This window comes from Solanum dulcamara, chromosome 4 (genome assembly GCF_947179165.1).
Source record: "Solanum dulcamara chromosome 4, daSolDulc1.2, whole genome shotgun sequence".
Lineage (NCBI taxonomy): Eukaryota > Viridiplantae > Streptophyta > Magnoliopsida > Solanales > Solanaceae > Solanum > Solanum dulcamara.
In genome coordinates this window covers 44009606-44024814 of record NC_077240.1, presented here as the reverse complement: position 1 = coordinate 44024814, position 15209 = coordinate 44009606, and positions in this window count along the sequence as shown.

Below are 15209 nucleotides of genomic sequence, written 5' to 3'. Positions count from 1 at the left end.
TGTGGGTGGCTACATGGCATGAGGTGGCACAACATCCCTAGGAGTTAGACATGTGTCACCCTTAGGGGATGCTACGTGTCACCTCCAAAGATAAGCTATAAAGGTCATTTTATGACTAAGAGCAAGTCATTGTTTATCCTTTTCTTAAAGATTAACTTAGAGAAAACTAGAAAAGAGAAAAAGGGAGTTCAAGCCGTGACACCTACGACCATGGCTGCCCCAACATAGGGCTTCGAGTTTTGGTCCGTAAATTAATTCTGTAAGGTAATCTCGACCTATTGGAAAGGGTATTAGCTACGTGGGTTTCATTTCTCATCTTTCAAACTTGGAATTTTGGAGAAAAACTAGAGTGGAGAAAGAGAGGAGCTGCGGGTTTGGCTCCAAGCAAGGTAAGCCCCGACTTTTTATCCATGAATTAATTATCTATGGTGTACTATGATGAAAGGAAGGTTTTAATAATGTAAATTTACTATTTGGAGCAGCACCAAAAGGGTAACGAACAACCATGAAGTTTCAGCTGCGATTAAGAAACTTTCGAGGTGAATTTTGGCGAGTTCTGGCAAGGTAAGGTCCTCCCTTTCAAGTTGGAGTTAATGATGTTGTTATGGAGTATATTAAATTTATTAAATGAAGCTAAAATTAGGAAAATTGCATAAGTATACTTGACGTGAGAAACAAACTAAGTTGAAGCCATTTTAGCTAAATCGAAGTCGAGTAGTGTATTGTGGTTGTGGTGCTGCAGTTGGAGATGATTTGGTTACGTGTTGCAGGGCTGGAAAGTTTTTGAAAAGGGGTGTGGGTGCTGCTGGTTTCAGCCACACAACCCTCCGTTATGTGTGGTCAAAGTTTGTATGAAATGAAGACTAAAAACCTTATTTTGGTATCATGATTTTGGGCGAGTCGTTAGGAACTTGTATTGAGTTGTATTGTAGTAATTCAATGTTGTATAGCTGCTGGTTGTTATTGTTAATGTGTCTGCTAAGGTTTGGAGGTTAAAATGGAAGTTTGGATAGGGCAAGTTATAGGAGAGATTCTTCCCAATTTCCGCTAACTTTGGAACTAGTAATAAACTAGTCGAAGGAAATGGATAAGGAAATGATTCCTATGGGTGCTTGGTTGTAGATTTGGAAATTGGAAAGTGAAAGGTTATTAATCTTAGTATTACTTTCATGTTAATAGGTTAAGGAGATAACGAGGCAAGTGTGGTTAAGAGTAATCCATAAGAGGTATGTGAAGCTACCATTTTTTTCTTTTGGCATGTCTGGATGTAAGTATAATGTATGTGAAATTGGGAGCTATTCCATTCTTAAATCTCTGAGTATGAGTTAAGACTCTTGTTCACTTCCTACTGATTAGAACTCCTGTAACAAGTTGAGTCATTACCTTTCAAGTCTTCCATGTGATGAAAAGTAGTACATGTGAAGCTTGTTCTTTCCTACTTCTAGAAAGACTGGACTATAAGTAATATAGGACATGGATTTAGAGGTGACTCCACTTATAAGTTCTGGGTATAACTCGTGACTTGTAGTCACTTTTGAATATTAAAGGTTTGAAAAGTAGTTAAACTACTATTCTCGAGCCTTCTATATAGTGAATAGTAAGTGGAGATACCAACTCCTCTTCCTAATGGCTCTATAGTGATAAATGTTTCTGATTGCATAAGTTGTGTCTCTGATTGCATGAGTTATGTTTCTGACTGCATAAGTTGTGTCTTTGGTTACATAAGCTATGTGGCATTGTCTTGATATATGTCTGTGATTCACGAGGCCCCAATTGATGTAATCTCTAATAACATCTAAAGGGTACTTCGGATAATTACTTTCCTGGTCTTTAGGTGTCGGTTCACTTGACTGTTTCATTGAGTCTCAGAAGGTGATTTAAATTGTATATAGTTTCTCACTACTCTACTCATACATACTGTAACCCATTATTTTCGAGTCCCATAAGGGGGTCGGGACATTATCGTGCACAGTTTTACTACTTCTTTCACTGGGTCCCGGGTCGGGCAGTGTATGTGAGGATGGTATTATGCCACATGTGATGATGAAATGCCGCATGTGATGATATGATGATGTGGATATGCGATAATATAATAATTCATCGCGACTTGAAATGGATATATATATGATGATATGATAAAAATATGGATCGGGGTGAATGTTCCTCGACATATTTTACTATATGATAATGGCACCGAGTCCTATAATAGGCCGAGTGCGATATGATATGTACATTACTCTTTTTACCGAGTCCCTCACTAAAGGGCCGAATACTTTATGTAGGCATGTATATGAAAATATAGTGATACATTTGTGACCCCAAGCCTCATAATGGACCGGATATAATATGATGACATATACGATAAGATTATACCGTATACAATGATATGATGTCGTATATGATGACATGATGAGGTAATATACATGATGAAAAAAGATAATGACTTGATAATATGATGATATGATAAGACAATTATGACATCGAGTTCACTAGAGGGCCGGGTACAGTGTATGATAATATATATGACTACTTGTCCTAAGATGCAGGCTCAATGATTGTTAACTGTCATATTTGTTCCCTGTATCCCTATTTCAACTGTAACTTCTTTATAAGGTTTTATGCTTACATACTCAGTACATATATCGTACTAACCCCCTTTTTTAGGGGGGCTGCATTTCATGCCCTCAAGTACGTATATTCATTTCAGGGATCTGCCAACTTAGGATTTCCACTCAGCTACATCGGAAGTGCTCCACTGTTCTGGAGCCTAGCTTTTGGTGCTGATCTTTTAATGTATATATTTATTTATTCAGGAGTACGGCGGGGGCCCTGTCCCACCATATTTTACAGTTAATACTCTTAGAGGTCTGTAGATATGTATGTGGGTTGTATGTGTAAGTTCTGTTCAGTTATGTCCACATGATACATGGTAAATGTTAAGATGCTATGGCAGCCTTGTCAGCTTGCACGCCCTTTTTTGATAAGATACAAATGAAAGAGGCTACATGTAGATAAAAATGCTATTCTCCACAGGGGTTCTTATGTATAGTTCTTATATCAATTATTACATCTGATAATTATGTATACAGGGGTCCAGGTCGGACCCCAGTCACGGCCTACTGGGTTGGGCATGACAGACACCGATTGACACGACACCAATAGTAGATAAAGAGTCTCTAGAGGTAGGTACTACTCCTTGTTCTAATACACCAGGTACATCTACTACTTCTACTTTTGAGGTTTCTCCTCCTACTACCACATTCTGACCTCTACTTATACTGTTTGTGCTTTACCATATGGGCAACCTTACCCATTCGGCGGATGTGAGGTCCTCGAGATATGGGGCTTCTTCCCCACCATGATCGCTGCACCTATTGAGGCTGCCCTTTCCTTATACATGAGAAGGTGACGGGATAATGTTCTACTTTGTCTGAGTTTACATGTCATTTGTATACTCTCATTACTTGAGATGAGGAGCGAAAGCGAGATGTGGACATTTCCATGCTATGGGATGGTGTTGATTCTCTCAAGGTTCCGAGTTCAGAGTTACCTCTGGTACATGGGGTTTCTAGCTTTGAGGTCCTTCCAACTTTAATGACTAGAATTAATGTTGATGCTACCGAGGTTGATGCATTATGTCCTCCTGAGACTGATGATGAGGACATAGGTGAGACATAGCATCTTTCTAAGGAAACATATGAGGGACTTGTTAATTTGAGGATGTCCAGCTTTATATGGTTTTGTTTGCTCTATTACATAATTATTTCCTATTTAGCCAGCCTCTACCTTTCTTAGAGAGACACCAAGCAGTGTTGCCCTAGTTGAGGACGCGTCTGTGGTCCAGAAATCTCCTTAGGCTTAACCTGACAGGGGATCCTTATCTCTAACTCTCTTTATTTTTATGTCTTATTTTGCATTGAGGACTCTACATTTTTCTTTTTGGTAGGGCGAGGGTACCTTAGGTACTTAGCCATTTGCTTGTAGCCATTTGGGACTTTAAATATAACTTTGTTATTTTTATGGGTTGTATATATTTGGTTTTGGAACTTGTTCTCCCTCTTACATTGCTATGGATGTTCTCTAATGTTCACTTGTACATTCAGGATTCGATTTTGATCAATATCAATGGCTTGAATAGTACCCTTGATGAGCGACGCATTTGTGTGAGTCCAATGAGGTAAAATAGGTTGCATAAGTCTTATATGAACTCTTGTCATCTCATTGTGACTAGTTAAATGTTAATTTTGAGTCTTACAATAATCATTTCACATGAGCTTAATTTGTAGAATTATATTTGATATCCATATTGGAATGCCATGTGTGCTGAGGTTTACTTGAAAGATGTGCATTAGGACACCTGGAACTTGCCCTGTTGGTCCAATTGATTAGCATTGGTGATTGAAAGAAGTGATCTTAGGCACAAATGTTTGAAGAGTGAACCTAATTGTTATGCCTTCTTATGACTTCCTTGTGAGCATGTGAACCTAGTTTGGCACCTTTTAAGCCTAGCCTTTTCTTTGGATGAACTCGATTGTTTAAACTATTTTTTTTAATTCCATTGTCCTTCCTACCTATAACCTTTTTGAAGCATTAGGTGTTTTGAATAGCCAACTTTGGATGGGGTGTGTTAAAGATGAGGAAAGAATTCAGGTGAATAGTTTGTGAAAATCACTCTTGTGTACATAATTGCAAAAACAATAGAAGCCCCCCATATAAAGAAAGAGTAAGAGAAGAAAAGAAATGAATGAAGAAACAAGTTGTGTTTCATTTGGAAATAAAAGAGGTATCCAATGAACTATATCAATGATTTTTGTGGGCTATGAATAGATCAAGGGTGATCTGATGAGCTATATCAATGAGTTTTATGTGCTATGAATAGACCAAGGGTGAGTAGTGAACATGAGAAAAATGAAAGAAAAGGAAGGGAATTGACTTTGATCTATGCTTCAAGAAGGAAGAGTCACTAAACCAAAATGATCATACCCATGCGCTCAACCCTATTACAAGCCTTGAAAGACCTTTTTAATCTTGCATGAGCCAATTGATATGTTGGTTGGAAAATACGAGCAAGCCTATGGGTGAAATTGTGCATGTTTTTCTCTTTGAGAGCGTGAGAGTTGTTTTTTATTCCTTAAAGTTAGTCTTTGATTAGCTTTGAGAGAGCATGGAATCATTCTTGATGTGAGGGCATACTAATACGTTCGTTGAGCATGAATTGCATTTAATGTGAGCATGAATTGCATTTAATGTGAGCATGAACTCTAATTGAGATTGACTAGTCATTGTTTGCAGCTTTGAGTGCATAATTGAATATTTCATGTTGAGATTGAAACTTGGTTGCACTTTCATGTTGGTTCTTAGTGAGTACTACTTGTACACATTGATTTTGAACTGATTGGTTTCTGCATTTACTCAAGGACAAGCAAAAATTTAAATTGTGGGTGTTGATGAGTCAGGAATTTTGACTCATTTAGGGCTTAAAATCCAATAAAATAGTGTCATATGTGCCTATATTGTGTCCATAACTGACCTTAAAGTGTTGATTTGTAGATGTAAAGGATCAAAAATAAGGCATGGGCACTACTTCGAAGAAAAGATCCAAAAAGTGACAAAAATGTGGAAAAATGGTGCTGGAACTCGCAAAGAGTCTCTTGGTGACTCGCCAAGTGGACCTTATGATTGCCTAAGGGGATTGAAAGCTAACGCTAATGGTTAAATAAAGTTGGAGAGCTAGGAACCTCAAAGGCGATTCGCAAAACATGGAAAGCGAGCTAAATCGTGCTTGTAGAAAGGAGGTAAAAAAGGTTTCCTAAGTGAAGGAATAAGACGGCGAGTATGATAAGAGAAAGGCGACCTGAGGACTGAGCAGCAACAAGGCGAAGTGCATCTCCAATTGGCGATTTCTCGAATAGGTCCGTGATCTGGTACGTTCTCGCCAACCAGTCAATCTGAGGACTAAAGGACTTATGAAATAAAGTGTGTGATGCAGCTCTATTTGGCGACTCTTCAACCACTTTGGCGGGCATGAGTAACATCGCAGAAGTGGTCCTAGCGTGATTTTTTAGCCTATTTTTGGAAAATGTATAAATAGTCTTAAAGAGAGAGAGAGAGAGTGTGGTACTTTTGCACTGCTAAGAATACAAAGAATATATAATTCCCTTTTCTTGGGGTTTTGATATTTCTTTTTGGGTGAATTTGGGGAAATCTAGCTTGGGAATTTGGATTTTGAAGTGAAATCTTGTTGAATTCAATGAGAGACAATTATTTTGGTAAAACTTCTTTCAATTTCGCAATGTGTAGCTAAGACCCATCCTTCTGTCGAGAGAGGAGGTTTTGCTAAGGATTAGGTTAATTTACGTCATTGCTCATGTTATGATTTGAAAGGACTTGCATGGATGGACGACTAGTGATTAAAACTTGTTTGAACTCCATTACTATTGATTTTGTTAGTGATAATCTAGTAAACTCTTCTAATTGATATTTGAAACTTACGAATTTATATTATGTCGCATTTTTATTATCCCAACTCTACAAGAATTTAGAGTACTCATGTACTTCATACTTGAATTCTATTCTAAAATCGTTCCTTGTGGGATTCGACCTCGACTCTCAGTTGGGTATTTTTATTGACAATGATCGCCTACACTTTGAATTATAAAAAGTGTATTTAAGAGTTATCAGATATAAAGGCATACATCTGAGCTAATGTGGATCCACTAATCTAATGTTTAATTTGGAAAACCTACGGTGGTGCATAGTTTTGAAAAGTAGGGATGTGCTACTAAAGGCCCACAGATGCTAACCGAACACCTTCATCTCTAAGTCTATTCTTTGCTAGTAATACTCTCATGGAAAACATGTATAAAACTGATACAATAATAATCTTATAATATTGAAAATCTAATAAATCGGTAGACATAAGTAGCTCATAAATTATGATTTAGAACTGATAATAACTGAAGAACTTTTTCTGAAAGCATCGTAAATCATGAACACTGATAAGTATTAAAAGACACTTCATCTAAAAGCATATAAATTCATGAAAATTTGATAATCATAGACATGCATGTGAAATACCATAATTCTATGTCATTAAAATACTTGTATGCCATGGGTTCATGAAATTATTATTAAAAACATGAAATTGTAATCAAAATCATAGAATTATACTTGTAATCATGCAATTAGAAATCATATTTTAAGAATAATTGAAATTTTATAAGATCCCATGAAGATCATAAAAACCCTAGGTTAGAGAATTCAAAAACTTCAAGAATTGAGGGTTTCTTTGGGACTAACGGGGTGGAAGAAAACCTATTGATGAAATCCCACATACCTGCAATGAAACTCCTAACTTGAATCTTGTATTGGAGGCTTGAATCCTGGAAACCTAGTTCTTGCCTTAGGAGGAAACTTGAGAGAGAAAATCTCAATTGGTGAGCTATGAGAGAATGAAAGACTTAGGATGATAAAATTCCTCTATTCCCACTTAAAATAGTCTAATGGACGTAGAATATAGATTAAAATAATAGAAAATGACTAAAAAGCCCCTAATTAAAAACCTATCGGAGGCCATCTACGGACCCCATCTACAGACCATATCAATATCTATGGACTGCTGAAGTACGTCCATAGAACTCAAGCCTAGAATCTAATCTTCTGAAGTTGTAACTACAAGACCAAATTAAGGATCATGACAAAAGTACGACCCATACTAGCAACCAAAATAATGAAAGTAATGGAAATGTTGAAGCTTTGAAGATTGATCTACGAGACCTATCTATGATCCATAGATGCTATGATCTATAAAAGAGGGGTTCAGAAATATCAGGGTACATTTCAGAGTTTCAAGACTTTGGTTTACGAGGCTCATCCACAACCCGTAAGATCAACTACGACTCATAAAAATGCACTCGTCCTGTACAAGTGCAACTTTTCCAACATTTTGAAGTTTTATTCACGACTATTATCTACAACCCATAAAATAGTCTACGAGTTGTAAACTCCACTTGTAAATTCCAAGCCTAATTTTTGACTTCTTGAAGTCTCATCTACGAATGGTTTCCATGAGCCACGATCCCTTCTACATCCTGTAAAATCCCCTCGTAAAAACAAAAAAATTCACACTTCAAATTTTTTCTGAAATTTTCTAATCTAATCTGCGTTGTACACTTTCAAGGTGTTACAATATCTCCCCCTTAGGAACATTAGTCCTCGAATGGAGTCTAAAAAGGTTAAAAACAGTACGGAAAAGATTTACAAGCCAATATTGAAAAACTAAACATGAAAACTTATGGATTAACTGACTCCAAGCTAAAACATGAACACTAAACTGATTCCATGAACATGCATGCATACTGAAACATGAGAAAATGAAGAGACATGAATCTAAAAGAACAAAATGGAGAAATTATTACCTCATACTGGAATTGAACTGGAAGGAAAAAGATGGGGGGGGGGGTGCTTGGACATCATTTCATCTTCGAATTCACTGAAATGACTTCTTTATTCCATAACTTACGAACCTGATGGTCAAGAATATCAACTGGGACCTCTATGTAAGAGAGACTTTCCTTCACACCAACACTCTTTAAAGCCATAACTAAAGTTGGATCACCAATGCACTTCTTCAACAAGGACACATGAAATATCGGTGCACTGATTCTAACTCTACAGGCAAATCCAACTCATAGGCCAACTTACCAAAATGCTTTAAAATTCTGTAAAGGCCAACATATCTAGGACTAAGCTTACCTTTCTTACCAAATCTCATCACACTCTTTATAGGTGAGATCTTTAGATAAACCCAATCATCAACTTCAAACTCAAGCTCTCATCTCCTCACATCAGCATAAGATTTCTTCATATTCTGGGTTGTCCTCCACCTCTCTCTTATAAGTCAAACTTTCTCCATAGCCTTATGAACTTACTAAAGCCTGATCAAAGTCATTTCACCAACCTTAAACCACCCTATAGGTGATCTACACCTCCTACCATAAATCTCTCAAATGGATCCATATAAATACTAATGATCATCCCAATTTCCTTTAAAGTCGATTACAAAAGCTCTTAACATATCCTTCAAAGTCTCAATAGTCTATTCGGCCTGTCCATTAGTCTGTGGATGAAAAGTTGTACTAAGCTTAACCTGAGTATCAAGGCCTTTCTGAAATGATATCCAAAAGTGAGATTTAAATAGATTACCTCTTTCTAAAATGATGGATAATGGAACTGCATGCAATTTCACTATCTCTCGAATGTGAGTCTAGCATAATTCTCTAATGAGTAAGAAGTCTTAACAGTAAAGAAATATCCTTTAGTTATTTCATCTAGAATCACCCATATGGAATCATGCAGTCAAAGCATGCAAAACAAATCTCTGATGAAATCCTTATTCAAATCTTCCCACTTCCAAGTACGAGTACTAATATCCTGATTCATACCACCTAGTTACTAATGCTCAACCTTAATTTGTTGGCAATTTAGACACTTAGCCGTAAATTTTGCAATATCCCGTAGATCACTGTACATCCTAGTGGCTCTTGGGTGAATAGACTACTAGGAACTATGAGCTTCTACTATTTTGTTTTGCCCAGAACCATCATTATCTATAACATGTAGCCACCCTGATATCGAAGCACATCATCTCCCCCATAGGAGAAAGCCTTAACATTCTTTTTAAGATCCGCTTCCTTCAGTTCAACCAATATTGGATCCTTATTTTGTTTTGCCATAACATCCATCACAAAAGAAGATTCTGAACCATTCTAAAGGATATCTCCACCAACTTCAGAATATACCAAAAAACTCCCAAACAGGCAAGTCTTTGAACATCTTGAACTAACACCTTTTTCTCTTCCTCAATGTGAGCAACACTGCCCATAGAAAATCTACTAAGAGCATCTGTCAAAATATTAGCTTTATCCGTATGGTGCAAAAAACATATATCATAATCCTTCAACAAATCAAGCAATCTCCGTAGGCGAAGATTTAAGTCTTTATGATTAAACACATTGTCACGACCCAAACTAGGGCCAAGGTGTGATACGATGATAAGAATCCTGAGGACCCAACCAAGCCTCTTATCATGTCATTAGTGAGCATTCATAAGGTAAATAAAGAAAATAACTAAGGATAAAAGATAGGGAAGAAAAACCTCAATATAGAACATAACTCTCGAATGAGAAAGCGACAACATAGACTTTTACTATCTAATATGCCTCTACTAGCCTAGATGGGGGCATAAGATAAGTCCTTAGCTCCCCATATCAACATAAGAGCAATGAAGAAGTCGAAATGAAAACATGAAAGTAAAATGTCTCATCCTCGAAACATGAGGATTCACCACCAGAGCTACTATAAAAAGCTCTAGCCACGAGTGAGAGGAGGTTAAACGTGATCGTCGGACCCTACATTATGATTAATGTAGGCAAAAAGTATGAATTAGTACCTGAAATTCCCTAAGTATGTAGGGACATGCATGAATAATAAACATAGGACATATGCAATATGAATCATGGATTGCAAGACCAATATATTTAAAACATAAGCAGAACCATGAAAAATATTAGAACATTTAACTCATTAGTCAATGTATCAAAAAATCATAATCATCATAAAAACTTACATATGTGAATGATAACCGTAACCGACATTAAGACCATGTAAACTATTACATGGAATCTGATGATCCCCATATTGAGAAGGGGGAGGCTACTTGCCGAGGTAGACTCTGTCCAATATTATCATTATTAAGTGCTATATGTGGATCCACTTGCTAGGCCATATTAGAAATCCTACGGTGGCAATGTAGTTTATGGGATTAGAGGTTTCTACTGGGGCTTAGGTCGAGTGCCCACCTCAAATTCCTCTCGATGCTAAGTAAATCATCCCACAGAATACATATCATATCATAATCTTAAATCATGCTTGTCATGGATCATAAGTTTTTCATAATCATACTTCATAGAAACTTGTTCATAAGAATAGCTCATTATCATGTGATTCATGTAATATGAGTGTAGGTCGTCCATCATTACGAATCTTTTTTTATAAAATATCATTTGGGTCTTAAGTCTCCTTCCTCATTAAGGATCTTAAGTCACTCTTTCATTAATATTGCTTGAAAAATTATTGAACATTATTTAAAACCTTTTATGAAAAATTCATAAACCTTTACAATCATTCATGAAGTTTTCATTGAATATAATTTGTAAATCATGATCATAATCCATAAACAATACTTGGAAACTAGCATATAGTATGTCTCATTGAAATTTTTCTTAAAATCATGTAATATGATGTGAATTATGTATAATTAGGCTAATAACATTGAGATATATCATAATTAATAAGACTCAATACAAATCATGAAATTAGGGCTTTTTGAATAAGAATCATAAGAGGATTTGGAGGGAAAAACTTGGGATTCCATGGGTGAAAGGTAACCATGGATGAAGTCTCACATACCTTAATGAAGATCAACTTGAAATTTTGAAGGAAAGCTTGGACCCTTAGTAACCTAGCTTAATGAAGAAGAAGAACCTTTTTAGGAGAGAATCCTTGGAGCCTTAGAGTGATTTTTGAGAAAATAAGAAGGAATGGTTATAATTTGACGGGCCTAAGTAGTTATAGGATTTGCATGATACCCCCAAAATGTCCAAATACATAGATGAAATAATAGGAAAATACCAATATGCCCTTTATTAAATGTACTCGAAAGACCCTACGAATGAGACCCTACGGGTCGCAGAAATCATCATGAGTCATCAATATGCGTCATTAAAGTGATGAAAAAAAATAATGCTTTTAGAAATTGACATTGGCCCCTACAACTCATCCTTACGAGTCATCAACTCTACTACTAGTCGTACAAATGACTCGTCAACCCCCCTTCACTTAGTCAAAATCAAAACTCAGGACCCTTTCCGACAAATCCATCTACGACTCATCATTTCTTCTACGACTCATCCTATTAAGTTATAACAAAAGTACTGATGGTTTTTATTTTACCAAACTCTGACACTGACCCTACGAATTGCTCCTATGACTCATAATATTTTATACGAGTCGTACACTGACTCATAAACTCCCTTCCAAACTTGACTAAATCTTCCAACCTCAATATTATTCCTACGAGTCACTCCTATGACTTGTAGGAATGCCTACAACTTGTAGGAGTACCTACGGCTCATAGGTAAACTCATAAACTCTGGGGCGGTCCCCTCTCTTGAAATTTTCTTTCATTTTTGACTTTTCAATTTCTGGAGTCTTAAATATCTCTCCCTTGGTATTATTCTTCCTCGAATGAGATTTAGCTAGCATAGATAAGACACGGAAAGAGGACTAGCAACCCAATATGGATGCAAGATGTCTCGAAAATACATAAACTATGAGATTTCCAAACATAGCATAAAACATGACTTTAAAACTCATTTTATGAACATATATGCGTATGAAACGATAAGGATAACTGAAACACATGATTTAGGCTTAAAGGATCATGAAGGAACAAAGTACCTCAGCTAGGCACAGAACGAAAGAGATGAGGATATCGGGACATCATATCGGCTTCAACTTCCAATGTAGCACCCTCAACCTCTTGGTTCATCCAAACACCTTAACTGAAGCTATTTCTTTTTTTCTCAACTTTTAAACTTGCCAGTCCAAGATCTCAACCGGAACCTCCTCATATGAAAGACTATTTTTCACCCCAATGTTGTCCAATGGCACAATAGAGTTAGATCAGCAATGAACTTCCTCAACAAAGACACATGAAACACTAGATGCTCTGATGTAAAATCTGAAGGCAAATCTTACTCATAAGCCACCTTACCAATCTATCTCAAAATATGATATGGACCAACAGAGCAGGGACTTAGCTTCCATTTCTTATCAAAATGCATCACACCCTTTATGGGTAAAATTTTTAAGTAAACCCAATCATTAATCTTGAACCTCTCTCTAATGAGTATAACCATTCTATCACCTCAAATACCAGCTCAGGTCCTATCAAAGAAACTTCAAATACCTCGAACCAGCTGATAGAAGATCTATACCTCTAACCGTACAAGGCCTCAAAAGGAGCCATCTTAGTGCTAGAGTGATAATTGTTATTATAGCCAACTCTATCAGTGGCAAATGCTTATCTCAATTTCTTTTAAAATCCATAACACATGCTCTCAACATATCCTCTAGAGTCTGAATGGTATGCTCAGCATATCCATCGGTCTGAGGGTGAAAATTTATACTAAACTTCACCTGGGTACCAAGACTCTTTTAGAAAGTTCTATAAAACTAAGATGTGAACTGAGTACCTCGATCCAAAATGATAGAAAATGGAACACCATAAAGCATAAATAACTCTCGGATATATAATCTAGCATTTTTTTCATCTGAATATGAAGTCTTAACAGGAAGAAAAAATGCCAACTTAGTCATTCGGTCAATAATCACCCAAATAGAGTCATATTGCGTACGAGTACGAGGCAAACTAGTAATGAAGTCCATTTTCAAAGCTTCCCAATTCCATGTAGGAATCTCAATGTCTTGAGCCAAACCTCTAAGTTTTAGATGCTCAACTTTCACTTGTTGACAATTTGGAAACTTAGTCACAAACTCCTCAATATCCCTTTTCATGCCATTCCACCAATACATTTCTCTCAAATCTCTATACATCTTCGTGGAGCCCGGATGAATAGAATACTGTGAACTATGAGCCTTGGATAATATCATATCACTCAAACCGCCTACATTGGGAACACACAATCGGTGTTGATATCTCAAAACACTATCTCCCCCTTAGGAGAAAGCCTTAATGGCTTTTTTGACAACCGTTTTCTTCAATTCAACCAACAAAGGATCACTTTATTGTTTTGCCTTAACATCTGCCACAAGAGATGATCCAGAAATATTTTGTGTAATAACATAACCATAATCAGAATAAACCAATTGAATTCCCAAACGGGCTAATCTATACACATCCCACACTAACTCTTTCTTTTCATCATCAATATGGGAAAACTGTTCATGGACAATCTACTAAGAGCATCGGCAACCATATTTGCTTTACCCGGATGGTATAGCACACTCATATCATAGTCTTTCAACAATTTAAGTCGATTCAAGTCTTTTTGGATGAACACAAATTACAAACTCTTGTGATTGGTGAAAGTATCCATATGGACACCATTTAAGTAGTGTCTCCACAACTTCAAAGCAAATACTACCGTCGCTGACTCCAAGTCATGGGTGGGGTAGTTCTTTTCATGAACCTTAAGTTGCTTTAAAGTATAAGCTATCACTTTACCATTTTGCATTAGAGCACAACCAATACCAACTCGTAAAGCATCAAAATATATAATGAACCCATCGGAACCTTCTCGTAAAGTCAACATGGGAGTAGAGGTAAGCCTATCCTTCAACTCTTGAAAGCTTTTCTCACATGCTTCGAATTATTAGAATTTAACCTTCTTTTGATTGAAAGTAGTTAAGGGCAATGCAATAGAACTGAAACTTTCCACAAACAGTCTATAATAATAAGCTAATCCCAAGAAACTCCAAATATCGAAGGATTCAATAGTATAGGCTAATTCTTAACTGCGTTGATCTTCTTCGGATCAATCATAATTCCTTCACTGGAGAAGATATGGCCTAGGAAAGAAACTAACTGCAACCAAAATTCACATTTATGAAATTTTGCATACAATTGACGGTCCTTGAGAATTTGCGACACAATTCTTAAATGATCGACATGTTCTTCCAAACTCCGAGAGTAGATCAAAATTTCATCAGTGAAGACAATCACAAGCATATCCAAGTACTACTTGAACAAACTGTTCATTAAATCCATAAAAGTTGCTGGGCATTCCTTTGTCCAAAAGACATAACTAAGAATTCAAAGTGACCATTTTGAGTTTTGAAAACCATCTTCGAAATGTCACATTCCCTTACTCAGAGTTGATGATAACTTGATCGAAGATCAATCTTTAAAAAGTGGCTCTCTTCTTGAAATTAATTGAACAGGTCATCAATACTTGGAATGGGATACTTATTCTTAAGTGTTACCTTGTTAAACTGTTGGTAATCAATATATATATGGAAATAACCATCTTTCTTTCTAATAGAGATAACCGGAGTACCCCATGAACAGATACTCAATCTAATGAAACCCTTATCCAATAAATCTTTCAACTGATCCTTTAACTATT